The sequence below is a fragment of the Mirounga leonina genome, unplaced genomic scaffold (genome assembly GCF_011800145.1).
Source record: "Mirounga leonina isolate KUSES-001 unplaced genomic scaffold, KU_Mleo_1.0 Mir_91, whole genome shotgun sequence".
Taxonomy (NCBI): domain Eukaryota; kingdom Metazoa; phylum Chordata; class Mammalia; order Carnivora; family Phocidae; genus Mirounga; species Mirounga leonina.
In genome coordinates, this window is record NW_023270839.1 from 44,614,520 (window position 1) to 44,633,122 (window position 18,603).

Consider the following 18,603-nt stretch of genomic DNA (forward strand, 5'->3'; position numbering starts at 1 on the left):
AGTACTGGATGTAGGCTTGTGCTTTTGACTTCTTATTACAAAAAAAAAAAAGGATATTTGCATCTGTTGGTAAACACGCTTTGTGCTTAATGGATTCATTAATTGCCCTCTAAAAAGTTCTGCTGTAACAGTTCACAACTGGTTACTACTTAGTCTTCACTGGAGTCTAAGGTTTCTAAGAGTGCAAAATTCTGCTAATGTAATTAAGACTGATGGAAATAAGGGAAGCAACTCTGTGTGTGTAAAAAGATAAAAGGAATGGGCATATATTTTTGTTAAAGGTAAAATAAGGTAATTTTGTCCAAAATAAGACTGGTTGTTTGGAGGGAAATGTCTTGGGACAAAATCTGAAATGCAAAGGAAAGTTGTAGAGGGTTTGTGAGGGGAAATCTTTGAAAAGTAATTTTAGGTGTGGTCAGAATGAACTAAAATTGAAATGAATGGATTTTATTTTATTTATTTATTTATTTATTTTTAAGATTTTATTTATTTATTTGACAGAGAGAGAGACAGCGAGAGCAGGAACACAAGCAGGAGGAGTGGGAGAGGGAGAAGCAGGCTTCCCGCTGAGCAGGGAGCCCGATGCGGGGCTCCATCCCAGGACTGTGGGATCATGACCTGAGCCAAAGGCAGACGCTTAACGACTGAGCCACCCAGGCGCCCCGAAATGAATGGATTTTAAAGTACATCGGTATGAAATTGAAAGTCTGCTTCCTCTCTGTTCCAAAAGACAAGTTTTCCTGAATTGTTGGTCTGCTCTTGATAAAAAATGTAAACAAAGTTGTTTGCTCTTTGCCCAGAAAAATCAGTTTCTATGTTTTGCCTTTAGTAGGTCTTTAGTGATCTTAATCCTACTTAGGCAAGTGTTTTAAAACTTTCTATGGGTTTAACAAATTTCCCCAAGATTTACATTGTAAACGAAGACTTGTTGACTAATTAGGCTTGTTTATTTGGTATGTTACCTTCTGGTATAAGGTCATCATCACTCGATATCCTAGTTACTGAAGTGTATGTGTCACAGAAATAACTGAATTTCCTTGTCAATTGCATCATAATAAACTCTCATATCAGATCGTTAACAAGGTCCATTTCTGAGTTTCTGTCATTTATAATTGTCCTTATTCTCTTACAAAATGAGTTTCATCTATAAGGAAATTCATAAAAAGGATTTTTAAAGCAAATACAGGTTTTTGATGTCTTTAAAATCCTAAAACTGAAATGGGTAAGAATTTCCAGAACTAACTAAGGCTGCATTCAAATTGAACAAGAATAGTAACATGGGACTAAGTGAATTGGGAAAAATGATTATAGGTTTTTGTGACTCTTGTTTAAAACACTGCTGTTTCTCTAATGTTTGCTCTTCCAGATTAAGGAAACTTTCTCTTAAGCTATCTTATCTATGACTTACAGAAACATGATAAAGTATTCATTTGTAAACAAATTCAAGCGTTTAACTTTTCTCTCTACCCGAACCCTCTAAAATTCAAAAATCTCAGTAAGTATTCTTTCTTCCATGGCAATCATAGTCATTTGCATAAGTTCAATAAGAATCGGTTCTCCTTAGCCAAACTATAGAAAGAGCCCATATGTCCATCGACAGATGAACAGATAAAGAAGATGTGGCATATATATACAATGGAATGTTACGCAGCCATAAAAAAAAAAAAAGAAAGAAATTTTGCCATTTGCCACGACGTGGATGGAACTAGAGGATATTATGCTAAGAGAAATAAGTCAATCAGAGAAAGACAATTATCATATGATCTCACTGATATGTGGAATTTAAGAAACAAGGCAGAGGATCATAGAGGAAGAGAGGAAAAAAATGAAACAAGACGAAACCAGAGAGGGAGACAAACCATAAAAGACTCTTAATCTTAGGAAACAAACTGAGCGTTGCTGGAGGGGAGGAGGGTGGAGGGATGGGGTGGCTGGGTGATGGACTTTGGGAAGGGTATGTGTTGTGGTGAGCAGTAGGTGTTGCATAAGACTGATGAATCACAGACCTACTGTATCCCTGAAACAAATAATATGTTATCTGTTATTTTAAAAAAATAAAGTATAAAATAAACAACAAAAAAATCTGTTGTCCTTGTAACAGGACACCATTGGAAACATTGGTTATTTTACCAAGGCTTTGACAGGAATGTCGTATTTAAGAGACATGCATAGACTCAGATATGACCAAACGGCTTTAAGGAACTAAGGCTGACTTTATGAAACATGGAGCCAAGAGAGTCCCTTGGAAATGTTGGCCTGATACCTTGCTCACAGAATTCCCAGCAGCCTTACCAGGTAAGTAAAGAATGTCACTTCCTGGCAGGTGCAGGAACCTCAGGATACTTTGGGGACCTTGACAAGTGGAATTCACCTAAATCTACAGGTATTGTAGGCATGTCTGATGGCAAGTACTTGGCCAGGCTTCTGGCCTGGAGAGGCTACTAAGAGTTCAACCTAGAGATTCCTTATAAAAAGTCCCAGCAAAGCAGGTTCTGAAAGATCTATATGATCAATCATTCTTGCTGAGCTTATGTAAATAATTAGGCCAAGTTTGTTAAAATTGGACTTGTTTTGCAAACAAATTAGTCTTGATTTGGCTGTCTCTAGAAATGAGGGTTATTTTAGAGAGAAAAATTGTGTTTCAATAATCCACGTTTGCAGATGTTAAATCCTAGTTTTGATTTTCTTTGAATGTTGTTTGCCTAAGCTAGACAACTTGAGGTCAACTTCAGAGAAATTGCCACAATAGCTCACATAGAGATAATCTTCATGCTTTTTATTCTGTGGGACAAAAACAGGACCCCATAGGCATATGATTAGACAACTAGAAAATTGACTAGATCCCCCAACAGTTGTATAACTATCACTTTGACCAATTCTGTGAGGCTGGGATGACAAAATTGCTGCTCAAAAGAGAGCACGTACCCCACTCCATGGGGTTAGCTGTGGACTTGTGGAAATAGTGGATGATCCCACTTTCTTTATGATTGAATTGGATGATGCACTTGGGGATGCCCCACTCTTAAGACAAGCCTTCTCCCACTTGCCAGTGATTCCTTACAATTAAGATATTGTTGAGGCTGGACTTCAAACAAAGAGGGATTCTTGATGGTTTCATCCCTCATAGTCATATTTGTCCTAGAAGCCACCTCTATTGATGTACAGTTGCAAATAAAGGTTTTAGCCAAGCATATAACAGCCCTCCTGGTAAAAGGAGCCTCAAAGCTCACTATGGGACAATTCCTGACCGTAATGACTTCATATCAGGTCCAGAGTGTCTTAGCGACCAAAAGCCACCAAAAGATGATGGGACTTACTAAATACCAGGCAACGCTTAAAGATATGCTTGAAATAATACTTAAAATGTGTCAAACTTTTAGCCCAGCTACCCTCATGCCTGGACCTGACCATCATACTTCTATAGAGCATAACTGTTCAGAGGTTATTAATCTTGTTTATTTTAGCCAACCAGATTTAAAAGATGTCCCTATTGAAAATGCAGATGACAGTTGGTTTACCAATGGCAGTAGTTTCATGGAAAAGGGAATAAGAAAAGCTGGGTATGCTATAGTCAAACTCAGACTGTTGAGGTCAAAGCCCTGTCAGCAAATACGTCTGCCCTAAAAGCAGAGTTAATCACACCCACCTGTGCTTTGCAACTGGCAAAAGCCTTAAAAATTAATATTTATACTGACTCCAAATATGCTTTCCTAGTCCTACATGCCCATGGAGCAATTCGAAGAAAAGGGGATTATTATCAAGCCATAACTCGCCAATCAAATATGGGCCTGAAATTATTACACAAATTCAAAGGATGGCCCTCCAAAACCAAATAGCCCTTAATATCCTGACTGCACTTCAAGGAGGCCCAGTATTAGATGGCTGGCTCCTAATGGGACCCAATAGCTATGTGACTCTAACTTGTGGCCCTGGCTTCCTTCAGGCCAGATAGGCCCCTGTACTCTGGGTTTTGCCTGGATGCACGGACACATTATTAAAACCATTAGCAACCCAGCCAACCTTTCAAATTTAAAATGATGGTGGACATGTTCTGTGTCTCACTGGTATGACCACTTAGCATCCATCGTTGTTCCTTCTTTGGGACTGGAGGATGTTGTCTGGCACACGGAAGCTCTTTTTTTTTTTTTTTTTTTTTAAGATTTTATTTATTTATTTGACAGAGAGAGACACAGCGAGAGAGGGAACACAAATGGGGAGTGGGAGAGGGAGAAGCAGGCTTCCCGCTGAGCAGGGAGCCCGACGAGCCCGACGCGCCCGACGCGGGGCTCGATCCCAGGACCCAGGGATCACGACCTGAGCTGAAGGCAGACGCTTAACCGACTGAGCCACCCAGGCGCCCCGACGGAAGCTCTTAAGTACATGGTCAAAACCCTAAGTGACACTCAAAATAACATATCTCTATTAAATACTAAAGTAATACAAATGTGTAAAGCAGCTTTACAAAATAAAATGGCATTAGATGTTTTAACTGTTGCATAAGGTAGAACTTGGGCTATCATAAAACCAGAATGCTGTGTATACATTTCAGGTTATCACAAAATACTTCTGGGTATACCTGACATAAATGCTCAAATTGGTGCTTTAAACGATCTCTCTCTTTCCTTTAATGATTGGTTAAAACTCCTGGACTGGAGGATAATTATGGTTAACTATCAATGGGTGTTTTTATCAGGCTTCTTTTTCTCATTATTAACCTTATTTTGTTGTCTTTTCCAGTGTCTCCCTTCCTGGTGTCCAGACTCCTTCACTGCCATAACTTCCAGCTGACAGATGATCCTTTCTACTCTAGGAGGTTCATATATGCTGCCCATGTTGGATTCAGTTGCCCCCACCTTTCACAACTCCCCTATACATTTCTTGACTGACCAATAACTGACCCATAGGTAGGGACATCTCTATGCCCCTACTCAGCAGGAAGAAGTTACAGAAGATGAGACCTTCCACCTTCAACAACCTTAAAGATTTCAGGGTCAAAAATTGTTCAGGGGGGAAATGATGAGGGAGCAGAAGGCAAGCTGAGGACAAAGCACCAGCTCACATCCCACAACCTGCCCCCACGCCCAGATGGGATATATGTGACATTCCTCAGGTATTGCTGACTGCCCTAAAGCTAAGGGAAGGAAAACAAATGGTTAACTTATAGAGATTCCAATCCTGCAGGACAGGAGGCTCCCTCAGTTTACAAATGTCTTAGTGATTTACAAGAAAAAAGCAATATCAATAACCTAATTTCCAGAAGGAAATGTAGATAAAATTAAATGTCCTTATAACCTGCAGCCCATTGACAAATACTTGAGGCAGGCAGAGTATAATACTCCTCCAGGAAGCTCCCAACTGTCTTAATGTTAATGCCTTACTAGAGGGAAAAACAACCCTAACTTGACAATGGCAAGGCCTCCAGTCTCTTGTAGGTCCTCTTTAGCATATGAAAGTTCTTTTGAAAACCTCCCTTTTTCCTTACCATCCCCAACCCCATAGCATATAATCAGCTACCCCTCACAACCCACAGGTCCTGTCCCTGTGCTTCAGTAAAACCACCATTTTGCACCAAAGACATCTCAAGAATTCTTTCTTGGCCTTTGGCTCTGGAACCTACAAACTCACCAACATACCCAAAACTACATCAGATCTGTGCGTAAAGAGATAGGACTTTAATTCCCAAGACATTGCAACACCTGTGAAAGACACGACCCTTGATGATGGATTGCTATGTGGAGGGCACCTAAGTCTAAACCTGCGGCTAACCCACTTTAGGAACAGCCATACTCTGCTTCTCCTACACTTAAATAAAATATCACGTACAGTCAGAATGGCTAACTAGACCTAGATAACAGGAGGATGAGGAGGGAACTAGAAAATACTGATTGCCATTTCTTTAGGGAGTCTTTACCCCTTCATATATATCAGGGAGTGTTTCCTATATACCACACTACCCCACAGTGTAATGACTTAAAAAGTAACCATTAATTTATCTCACAGTTCTGTGGGTTGGTTGAGAAGCTTTGTCTGGATGGGCTTGGCTGATAGGCTCAGGCTCACTCATGTTTCTCCATTTAGCTGGCATGTGAGCGGCGGCTGGATGATCTAGGATGTCCTCACACATGTTTGGTATTTAGAAGTGTCTTGGCGGGGCGCCTGGGTGGCTCAGTCATTAAGCGTCTGCCTTCGGCTCAGGTCGTGGTCCCAGGGTCCTGGGATCGAGCCCCGCATCGGGCTCCCTGCTCGGCGGGAAGCCTGCTTCTCCCTCTCCCACTCCCCCTGCTTGTGTTCTCTCTCTCGCTATGTCTCTCTCTGGCAAATAAATAAATAAAATCTTAAAAAAAAAAAAAAAAAGAAGTGTCTTGTCAAGGGTCTGGCTGTCTTTCCTCTCATTCTCTAGCAGCCTAGATTGGGTTCGTTCACATGGTAGTTCCAGGGTTCCAAGCACAGCTAGAGGACAACCCCAACGCTCGAGCTCTTTCAAAGGCCCAGCATGAATCACCTTTGCCAATGTCCCATTGACCAAAGTGAGTCATATGGCCAAGTCAGGCTTAAGGAGTAGGCAGACAGATTCCGCCTCTTGATAGTTGTGGAAGAATTTATGGCCATTTAAAAAAATCTACCACAACGAGATCGTAGGGTCGGTAAAGAAATAAGTCAGTAAGCCCTTAGAACTGTAGAGAAATGGTTCAAAGGAGACAGTGCTTGGCTCTAGAAATTCTTCATTTCCTGGTGTTAACAAAACAGAACCTGAGTGTCATTCAGCACAGCCAGGGAACACTCTGTTGAGGGATTGTCCTGGGTTATGTTATCTCAGCACCCAGCACACTTTTGAGGCTCTAAATAGAACTGTAAACACCATCTTGGCACAATCCAGGAAGTGTCCTAGATGTCTGGGGTCCTTTATTCTAAACAAAACACGACAGCTCTACTCTCCCTTTCTAAAGGGAAAAAACACTTGATTGATATTATAAAAACCTAATGGAAACAGAAAGAAGAAAAGGGAAATCTGCTCATAAATGAGGGCAATAGTAAGTGATAAAGGAGAGTAAGACAAAGTTATATCAATCGGGTACTTACAGCATCCAACCTCATTAGCTGGGGAAGCCCCGTGGAGACAGCCAGGCTGGGGTCCTAACTGAGAGGCTGGGGCAGAGCATCCTCCCTTCAGGTGAGACTTCCAGCTGATAATCCCCATAAGGGCCACATCTGTAGGGCAAATGACAGGGTCTGAAGTTAAACACTTGTTTGCCCATGTGCAGTTTGGAGCGAGCTGCATTCCTATGTTATCATGTCTTTACATATTCAAGGAGCCTGGGCTAGGTGTGTTTGCCTCCCCTCCTGGATTCCACTGGGGGGTGGTGAGCAGCCCAGCCTGGAGCCGGAGGGGATGTAAGGTAAGATTTTCAGCTCTTGACGTCTAGACCAGAAGGGCCAATTCTGACCAGGAAGCCAGCTAATGTCAACTATTCAGGCTCCCAAAGTCACTTATGCAGCACAAGTCTCATGAACAACATTCTTTAGCCTCCTGGCTTACCTTCGGGCAGGGTGGTCCATTATGTAGGACAAATCACAGAAACCTCCATCCACATGATACATCCGTCTATTTTGAAACTAACCAGCCAGGGACAACTTCCTTGGAATATCTGAAAACCCATCCCTGCTGGTCCAGATGGGAAAGAGGAGCTACTTTTTCTTCTCAAGGGCAGGGATTAAGAACAGGGGTGGGGGGACAAATTGTAGATGCACGAGTAGCAGTAATAAGGTAGGTTAGTTGTCCTGGACTCAGGAAACGGAAAGATATGAATGGTAAGCCTGCTCCCAGTGGGAAGTCATCAAAATTAATAATATTCTGGAGAATATGACCTGGAGGAAAGGTTAGGGAACATTTAAAGGACAGGTGGGAGATATTTGATAGTATCTTGAAGCGGATTGAATTATTTTTTAAGGATGATAAGCTAAGGGTGATTCTAATCTCAGCTCTGCCACTAACCAGTTAGATGATCATGGACCTAATTTAGTTTTTTCATTGACAAAATGAAAAATTTCGACTGGGGATTTTTCCAAAGTTCTCTCCAGGTCTAACATCTTCAGAGAAACTAGAAAAAGAAGAAAAGGATTGCTTGACGTATCCATGAAGAGAATGAGACTGTGTTAGGAGGAATCCCCTTCAGAGAGCATTGGAATAAGTATTAAGGAAGACTTGAAATCTCTAGAAGTTTTTAAATTTGATAGATCCTTATCATTCATTCAACAAGTATTAACTGAGGATCTACCACAGGCCAGACAGAGCAGTCAGTGAATGACGGCAGCTTGTTCTTGCTCCTGTGGAGCTTACAGGATCATTTGGGTTTGATCAAATGATTCTAGAAAAAAATTAGGATTTGTAAGCACATGCAGCTTTATTATTCAGTTGTTTCTGATGAAGAGTGGGATTGGGTTTGCCAGAAATGGGGAGACTGGATTGCTGAGACAATTGTAGGCAGGGATTACATCAGATAACTTCTCTGATCCTTAGTTTCTTCTTCTTCTTCTTCTTCTTTTTAAAGATTTTATTTATTTATTTGACAGACAGAGAGAGAGAGACAGTGAGAGCAGGAACACAAGCAAGGGGGGAGTGGGAGATGGAGAAGCAGGCTTCCCGCTGAGCAGGGAGCCCGATGTGGGGCTCCATCCCAGGACCCTGGGATCATGACCTGAGCCGAAGGCAGACGCTTAATGACTGAGCCACCCAGGCACCCCTGATCCTTAGTTTCTTCATCTGCAAAATAAAAAGGACTGACTAGAACATTTGTAAAGTCATATTCAGCTCCAAAAATGTAATGTGGCAGCCCAGCAGTTCTTAGGTGCTTTAGCTCGCAACCCCATCTAGTGTCACTGTATGAACTTAGTAGAAAACATCCACCAGTCGTCCTCCTACTGATGGAGGAGGGGCAGTGAAGAGACCAGATGGAGCTGGAGATGGGCTTGAGAATCAAGATAGTAAGGGAGTGATGGTAATCCTAGCTAACGCTGACATGATGTTTGCTATTCGTCACCCAGTGTTCCAGGTGCCTCCTATTCATGTAATTCTTGTAACAAACCTGTGATAGAGGTACTAATAACACCCCTACCTTCCAGGTGAGGAAACAGGGCACAAAAACGTAAATTGCCTAGTAAGTGGCAGAGCCCGAGTTCAAGCCCAGAGGTGGTCACCAAAGGCCATCCTCTTCTCCACCATACTTTCCCGCCTCCAACTAAAAGTTATGGCATGCTTCCCATGTGGCAGGCACTCTTCTAGGAGTTCTGCATATTGGACCTCATTTAATCCTCTCAACAAAAATATGGTGTAGGTACTAAATCCACTGTTTTTCAGATAAGAAGACATAAACCCAGGGAGATGAAGTAATTTGTCTGAGCTCATATAGGTGATTAGTGGTGGAGCATCAGTATTCAACCAGGGTGAAAACCCCAAACGCAGTCATGCTGTTAGAATTTTTCTCCCACTTTCTCAAATGTCACTGTTTCATTATTTTGGGTACAAAAGGGAAGAGGCAAACATCAAATGTCAGGCAAAGCCTTGTGTGTGTGTGTGTATGTGTGTGCGCGCACGCCAATTATCTGAAGAGCCAATTCCTGAATATCCAGAAGTTGTTAGTTTGACAAATGGTTAATGCAGGCTTGCATGCCTTTTCTTGGTCTCTCCTGCTTCTCATTTCGGAGCAAATTTGCCAGGTAAGTAATGAAAACATTGAGTGCCACAGGAGGTTTGTTTATAAGCTGTCCTTTAGGAATCTTATATCATGGTTTCAACAATCACTTTTATGTAAATACCTCCCCAGACTATATATCCTAAACTCACCACTCTAATCACCTGAGGAACACAACCACTTTCCCGTTCCATTATCCTCTCAAATTCAACATTCAGTACATATTTAGCAAATACTTACAAGCACATATGCAAAACCTTGGGCTCTACTAATGAAAGATAGTCCTTACTTTCAAATTTTATAGAGCCTACTGGGGGAGGTAGGTAGATAGTCACAACACAAGGCGATAAATGTGATGGGCTAAGCATGACACACTTTGGTGTATGCAGTGACATTTCATCCAGTCTTAAGATAGAGGTAAGAGTAGGGTCAAGGTAGGTTTCTCAGATAATTGAAACCTAAAACTTTTTTTTTTTTTTAAGATTTTATTTATTTATTCGAGACAGAGAGAATGAGAGAGACAGAGAGCACATGAGAGGGGGGAGGGTGAGAGGGAGGAGCAGACTCCCTGCAGAGCGGGGAGCCCGATGCGGGACTCGATCCCGGGACTCCAGGATCATGACCTGAGCCGAAGGCAGTCGCTTAACCAACTGAGCCACCCAGGCGCCCTGACACCTAAAACTTAAATCAACATCTTTCTCCCCAAACTGGCTGCTTCATATTTCTAATTGTCCTGTCATTTTAGCTACCCAGGCTTGGAAACTCATTGTTTACTCTGTCCTTGTTCACAAATCCAGAGTCTAACCTAATATTTGTAGTCAATTCTTCCTTCTCTGTATCACCTCCATTCTTTGCCTTCCCCACTCTAGTTCAATCTTGGATCTTCTCCAGCCAGGACTACTGCAAGTCTGTCATTTGAACTCCAGCAAATTCTCTCCTTGCTGATTCTTCCTGCACCACAATCCAGATTCATTTGCCTAACGTACTCCCCTGCTCAAAAATCTCAAAATGTCATTCAGTACCCAAAGGATAAAGATCGATCTCTTTGTTCTGACAACATTCTGCCCCTAACTTTCTCCTCCCTCCATCTGAATCTCTCACAATTCCCTTGTAAGAGCCTGTGCCTTCAGTTTAAAGATACTACCACCATCCCTTCAAGCCACCCACTCTGCTCTTTCTGCATTCATGCCTGTGTTGACTTTTGCTTTGCTCAGTGTTTTGTTTTTGTGTTTTGTTTTAAATGTAGCATATCTATATCCTATCTCTCCTGAAAGGGCGATTCCAATTTTACCTATTCTGTGAAGCCTAGCTTGAAAAACTACAGAATTTATTGTCTGTACTAGTCATTTGGCAATTAACATGTATTGGCCTTTTCTTTGGTCAACTTTATAAAGGTATAATGTACACAGCTACAAGGATATGTTACCAATGTGACTATCACCACATCAAGATCTAAAATACCCACATGACCCCAAACATTTCCTTCTCTCCTTTGCGAGTAGTGTCTTCCCTGCTCCAGTCCTAGGCAACCGCTGATATTCTTTCTGTTACTACAGATTAGTTCTCTCTCTCTCTCTCTCTCTTTTTAGAATTTGGTGCAAATGGAAATACAGGGTATGTACTCTTATTTGAATCTGGATTTTTTCACTCAGCATAATGTTTTCAAAATTCATCCATGTTGTTACAAACATGTTTGTTCTCTTTTATTGCTGAGATTATTCCATTGTCTGGATGTACTATAATTTGCTTACCCATTCACCTGTTGATGAACATGTGGCTTGTTTTCAGGTTTTGGCTCTTATAAGCATTTGTGTAAGAGTCTTTGTGTGAACACATATTTTAATTTCTCTTACATAAATACTTAGGAGTTGAATTGCTTGGTGGAATGATATGGGTATGTCACCTTTATAAAAGTTTGTCAAACTGTTTTCTAAAATGGTTTTAACATTTTACATTCCCATCAGCCATGTATGAGAGTTCCAGTTGCTCCTTCTCTATCCAACATTTGGTTGTTCTAAACCCTTTGTCTTTCCATATTGTAAATTGTTCTGATTTTCTATTTCACTTTGCTAGTGTATAGAAATACAGTTGGTTTTTATACATGACTTTACTAAACTGACTTATTAGTTCTATTAGCTTTTTTATAGATCCTATAGGCATTTCTATGTACATGATCTCTATTTAAAAAGACAGTTTTATATCTTCCTTTTAATTGTGTAAGACTGTTGAATCACAGACCTGTACCTCTGAAACAAATAATACATTATATGTTAAAAAAAAAAAACAAACAAAAAAACCCAAGAAGATAGCAGGAAGGGAAAAATGAAGGGGGGGAAATCAGAGGGGGAGACGAACCATGAGAGACTATGGACTCTGAGAAACAAATTGAGGGTTCTAGTGGGGAGGGGAGTGGGGGGATGGGTTAGCCTGGTGATGGGTATTAAGGAGGGCATGTACTGAATGGAGTACTGGGTGTTATACGAAACAATGAATCATAGAACACTACATCAAAAACTAATGATGTAACATATGGTGATTAACATAAAATAAAATAAAATAAGAAATATCTAGAATAGGAGAATAGGCAAATAAAAAAAATAAACTTCTATGCATATTATTATTTTCTTTTTGCCTTTACTGCACTAATTAGGATCTTCAGTGCAATGTCCTTGCCTTGTTCCTGATCCTTATTCCTGATAAAGCGTTCAGCCCTTGAACATTAACTATGATATTATTGATATATACATCATGGTTGCCATTTATCAGACTGAGAAAGAAAGTTCCCTTCTATTCCTAGTTTACTGAGAGTCTTTATCATAAATGGATGTTGATTTTTTGTCAACTACTCTTTCTAAATCTAATGAGATGATCATGTGATTTTTCTCCTTTATTCTCTTAATTTGGTGATTGCATTGATTGATTTTTGAGTGGGAAGCTAACCTTGCTGTGTTGAGTTAAACTATACATGGACATGATGTATTATTCTTATAATATGTTGCAGGATAGGTTTGCTAATAGTTTGTTAAGGATATTTGCATCTACATTCACATTAGGATATTGCTTTGTAATTTCTTATAATGTCTTTGCCTACTTTTGGTAATAGGATAACGTTGAACTCATGAAATGGGAAGTGTTCCCTAATTCTTTTCTCTTGAAAGAGTTTACGTAACATTTGCATTTTTTCCTTATGTGTTTGATAGAAGTTATAAGTGAAGCCATCTAGACATAGACTTTTCTTTGTGAAAGGATTATAATCCAATTCTTTAATAGATATAGAGCAATTCAGGTTTTCTGTTTCTTCTAGTGTCAGTTTTGATAGCTTGTCTCTTTTCAGCTCCAGAATTTCCATTTGGTTCTTTTTTATAGTTTCTTTTTCTCTTCTGAGATTCCTCACGTCTTCATTCAGTATTGCTGTATTTCCGGTTTGAACACATTTGTAACAGCTCTTTTAAAGTTCTTATCTGCTAAATAAAATCTTAAAAAAAAAGGGGGAGAGCACCTGGGTGGCTCAGTCAGTTAAGTGTCTGCCTTCAGCTCAGGTCATGATCCCAGGGTTCTGGGGTGGAGCCCTGCATCGGGCTTCCTGCTTAGCAGGGGTCTGTTTCTCCCTCGTCCTCTGCGCTCTCTCTCTCTCAAGTAAATAAAATCTTTAAAAAAAAATAAAGTTCTTGTCTGCTAATTACAAGTTCTGTTTTCATGTGTCTGCTTCCTTTTTGTCTTGATTATTGATCACACTTTTCCAATTTCTCCACATGACTAGTAATTCTTAATATTGTATGCATTTTAGATGATAAAGTCTGTCATCTTATTCTAAAGCATGATGGATTTTGTTCTAACAGCCAGTTAACTTGGCTGCACTCGTAAACTCCAAACTCTGCTTCCTCTATGATGGGTAGCAGCTAAGCCAAGGCTTCCAACTGTTGCTTTCTGCTGGGACCCCTGAGGTCTCTCCATGCAACACATGTGTACTTCAGTGGTTAGACCAGGATTTGGGTGGTTTATAAGCAGATTTTGGTCCTTTTCCCCAGTGGCTTCTACTTTTCCATGACTTGCCTCACCACTTTTCACTCCAGTAGCCCTTCATTTTCAATTCTGACTCCTGAAGCCAGTAAGATGGCAACTTTCTGCTTGAGTTCTAACTGCCCCTCACAGCATGGAATGAGGAGGGCACTCAGGTGCGAAGGCACGCAAAGGACATCGCACCCACTGTGGTTCACCTCTTTTAAGGCTGACTTGCTTCTACTTGCTTCTGATGCTCCCCAGGTCTGTCAAAGTTATTTGTTTTCTATATATGTTATCCATGGGAGGGTTAATCTGATACAAGCTTCCTTGCCACTAGCAGAATAGGAACTGCTCTATTTGTTTCCATAGGGAAATTTAGGGAGATTTAAAAGAAAATGACACCATCACCACAATCATCTCTCCAGAATTCCCAATATTTTTGACAGAACAAGCATTATATTCACACATTCTTGATATGTCTCTCTTATCTTGCCTGACTTTATGTATGAATCCAATTATGTTTTTTAAGTATAAGAAATAAATACTGGCAGATAAGCCAGCCATAAAATACATTTAAAATAGAATTTAAGCCTAGAATAAGATAAAAATTCTTGATAGTGATAGCAAATGCCTTACATGGTCTTGTCCTGTATACCACTCCAATCTCATCTCTTATCATTCTCTGCTTAGTTCATTATCTCCAGCCACCCCAGCCTCCTTGTTGTTCCTCAAATACCAGAGCACCTGCCATTCCTATCATGTGGAATGCTCTTCCCTCCAATCATCACATGATTGCTTCTTCTGATCATTCAGGTCTCTGATTAAATATTGTATCTTCAGAGAGGCCTTTCCTGATTACCCTACCTAAAAGAGCAAACCCTCTCCCCCACCCCAATTATGTTCTTTTTTTTTTTTAATTTTATTATGTTATGTTAGTCACCATACAATACATCATTAGTTTTTGATGTAGTGATCCACGATCCATTGTTTTCATATAACACCCAGTGCTCCATGCAGTACATGCCCTCCTTAATATCCATCACCGGGCTAACCAATCCCCCCCTCCCCCCTCCCCTCTAAAACCCTGTTTGTTTCTCAGGTCCGTAGTCTCTCATGGTTCATCTCTCCCTCCAATTCTCCCTCCCCATTTTTCCCTTCCTTCTCCTAATGTCCTCCATGTTATTCCTTATGTTCCACAAATAAGTGAAACCGTATGATAATTGACTTTCTCTGCTTGACTTACTTCACTTAGCATAATCTCCTCCAGTCCCATCCATGTTGATGTAAAAGTTGGGTATTCATCTTTTCTGATGGCTAAGTAATATTCCATTGTATATATGGACCACATCTTCTTTATCCAGTCATCTGTTGAAGGGCATCTCGGCTCTTCCCACAGTTTGGCTATTGCGGACATTGCTGCTATGAAAATTGGGGTGCATATGGCCCTTCTTTTCACTACATCTGTGTCTTTGGGGTAAATACCCAGTAGTGCAATTGCTGGGTCATAGGGTAGCTCTATTTTTAAATTTTTGAGGCACCTCCACTCTGTTTTCCAAAGTGGCTGTACCAACTTGCATTCCCACCAACAGTGTAAAAGGGTTCCCCTTTCTCCACAACCTCTCCAACATTCGTTGTTTCTTTCCCTGTCCATTTTGGCCATTCTAACTGGTGTAAGGTGGTATCTCAGTGTGGTTTTGATTTGGATTTCCCTGATGGCTAATGATGATGAACATTTTTTCATGTGTCTGTTAGCCATTTGTATGTCTTCTTCAGAGAAATGTCTTTTCATCTCTTCTGCCCACTTTTTGACTTGATCATTTGTTTTTTGGGTGTTGAGTTTGAGAAGTTCTTTATAGATCTTGGATACCAGCCCTTTATCTGTAGTGTCATTTGCAAATATCTTCTCCCATTCTGTGGGTTGCCTCTTTGTTTTGTTGACTGTTTCCTTTGCTGTGCAGAAGCTTTTTATCTTGATGAAGTCCCAAAAGTTCATTTTTGCTTTTGTTTCACTAGCTTTTGGAGATGTATCTTGAAAGAAGTTGCTGTGGCCGATGTCAAAGAGGTTACTGCCTATGTTCTCCTCTAGGATTTCGTTGGATTCCTGACTCACATTGAGGTCTTTCATCCACTTTGAGTTTATCTTGGTGAGTGGTGTTAGAGAATGGTCGAGTTTCATTCTTCTGCATGTGGCTGTCCAATTTTCCCAGCACCATTTATTGAAGAGACTGTCTTTTTTCCATTGCATGTTTTTTCCTGCTTTGTCAAAGATTATTTGACCATAGAGTTGAGGGTTCACATCTGGGTTCTCTATTCTGTTCCATTGGTTGTATGTCTGTTTTTGTGCCAGTACCATGCTGTCTTGGTGATCACAGCTTTGTAATATAGCTTGAAATCGGGCAACGTGATGCCCCCAGCTTTGTTTTTCTTTTTCAACATTTCCCTGGTGATTCGGGGTCTTTTCTGATTCCATACAAATTTTAGGATTGTTTGTTCCAGCACTTTGAAAAATGTCATTGGAATTTTGATCGGGATGGCATTGAAGGTATAGATTGCTCTGGGTAGCATAGACATTTTAACAATGTTTATTCTTCCGATCCATGAGCATGGAATATTTTTCCATCTTTTTGTGTCTTCTTCAATTTCTTTCATGAGTGTTTTGTAGTTCCTAGAGTATAGATCCTTTACCTCTTTGGTTAGGTTTATTCCGAGGTATCTTATGGTTTTTGGTGCTATTGTAAATGGAATCGTTTCTCTTATTTCTCTTTCTATAGTTGCGTTGTTAGTGTATAAGAAAGCAACTGATTTCTGTGCATTGATTTTGTATCCTGCCACATTACTGAATTGCTGGATGAGTTCTAGTAATTTGGGGGTGGAGTCTTTTGGGTTTTCCACATAAAGTATCATGTCGTCTGTGAAAAGAGAGAGTTTGACTTCTTCTTTGCCAATTGGAATACCTTTTATTTCTTTTTGTTGTCTGATTGTTGTTGCTAGGACTTCCAGTACTATGTTGAACAACAGTGGTGAGAGTGGGCACCCTTGACATGTTCCTGATCTTAAGAGAATGGCTCTCAGCTTTTCCCCATTGAGGATGATATTTGTTCTGGGTTTTTCATAGATGGATTTTATGAGCTTGAGCAGTGTTCCCTCTATCCCTATACTCTGGAGAGTTTTAATCAGGAAAGGATGTTGTATTTTGTGAAATGCTTTTTCTGCATCAATTGAGAGGACCATATGGTTCTTCTCCCTCCTCTCATTAATGTGTTCTATCACATTGATTGAGTTGTGAATGTGGAACCACCCTTGCATCCCGGGGATAAATCCCACTTGGTCGTGGTGGATGATCCTTTTAATGTATTGTTGGATCCTATTAGCTAGGATTTTGTTGAGGATTTTGGAATCCATATTCATCAGGGATATCGGTCTGAAATTCTCCTTTTTGATGGGGTCTTTGCCTGGTTTGGGGATTAAGGTAATGCTGGCCTCATAGAAGGAGTTTGGAAGTTTTCCTTCTGTTTCTATTTTTTGAAACAGCTTCAGTAGAATAGCTATTATTTCTTCTTTGAATGTTTGGTAGAATTCCCCAGGGAATCTATCAGACCCTGGACTCTTGTTTTTTGGGAGGTTTTTGATCACTGCTTCAATCTCGTTCCTGGTTATTGGCCTATTCGGATTGTCAATTTCTTCCTCTTTCAGTCTTGGCAGCTTGTAGGTTTCCAGGAAGGCCTCCATTTCATCCAGATTGTTCAGTTTTTTGGCATATAGTTGTTGATAATAATTTCTAATAATTGTTTCTATTTCCTTGGTGTTAGTTGTGATCTCTCCCCTTTCATTCATAATTTTATTAATTTGGGTCCTTTCTCTTTTCTTTTGGATAAGTCTGGCCAGTGGTTTATCAATCTTACTAATTCTTTCAAAGAACCAACTTCTAGTTTCATTGATCTGACCTACTGTGTTTCTGGTTTCTAATTCATTGATTTCTGCTCTAATTTTAATTATTTCTCTTCTAATGCGTGGCTTAGGCGTCATTTGTTGCTTTTTCTCTAGTTCTTTAAGGTGTAGAGTTAGTTGGTGAATTCAGGATTTTTCTCTTTTTTTGAGTGAGGCTTGGATGGCTATGTATTTCCCCCTTAGGGCCGCCTTTGCAGTATCCCATAGGTTTTGGACCGATGTGTTTTCATTCTCATTGATTTCCATGAATTGTTTAAGTTCTTTGATTTCTTGGTTGACCCAAACATTCTTTTATTTATTTATTTATTTATTTATTTATTTATTTATTTATTTATTTGACAGAGAATGAGAGAGAGCACACGAGAGGGGGGAGGGTCAGAGGGAGAAGCAGACTCCCCATTGAGCAGGGAGCCCGATGCGGGACTCGATCCAGGGACTCCAGGACCATGACCCGAGCCGAAGGCAGTCGCTTAACCAACTGAGCCACCCAGGCACCCTGACCCAAACATTCTTGAGCAGAGTGGTCTTTAGCTTCCAAGTGTTTGAATTTCTGCCAAATTTTTTCTTGTGATTGAGTTCCAGTTTTAGAGCATTGTGGTCTGAGAATATGCAGAGAATAATTTCAATCTTTTGGTATCGGTTGAGACCTGATTTGTGACCCAGTATATGGTCTATTCTGGAGAAAGTTCCATGTGCGCTCGAGAAGAATGAGTATTCTGTTGTTTTAGGGTGGAATGTTCTGTAAATATCTATGAGGTCCATCTGGTCCAATGTATCATTCAAAGCTCTTGTTTCCTTGTTGATTTTCTGCTTAGATGATCTGTCCATTGCTGAGAGTGGAGTATTGAGGTCTCCTACAATTAACGTATTGTTATCAATATGACTCTCTATTTTGGTTAACAGTTGGCTTATGTAGATGGCTGCTCCCATGTTGGGCGCATAGATATTTACAATTGTTAGATCT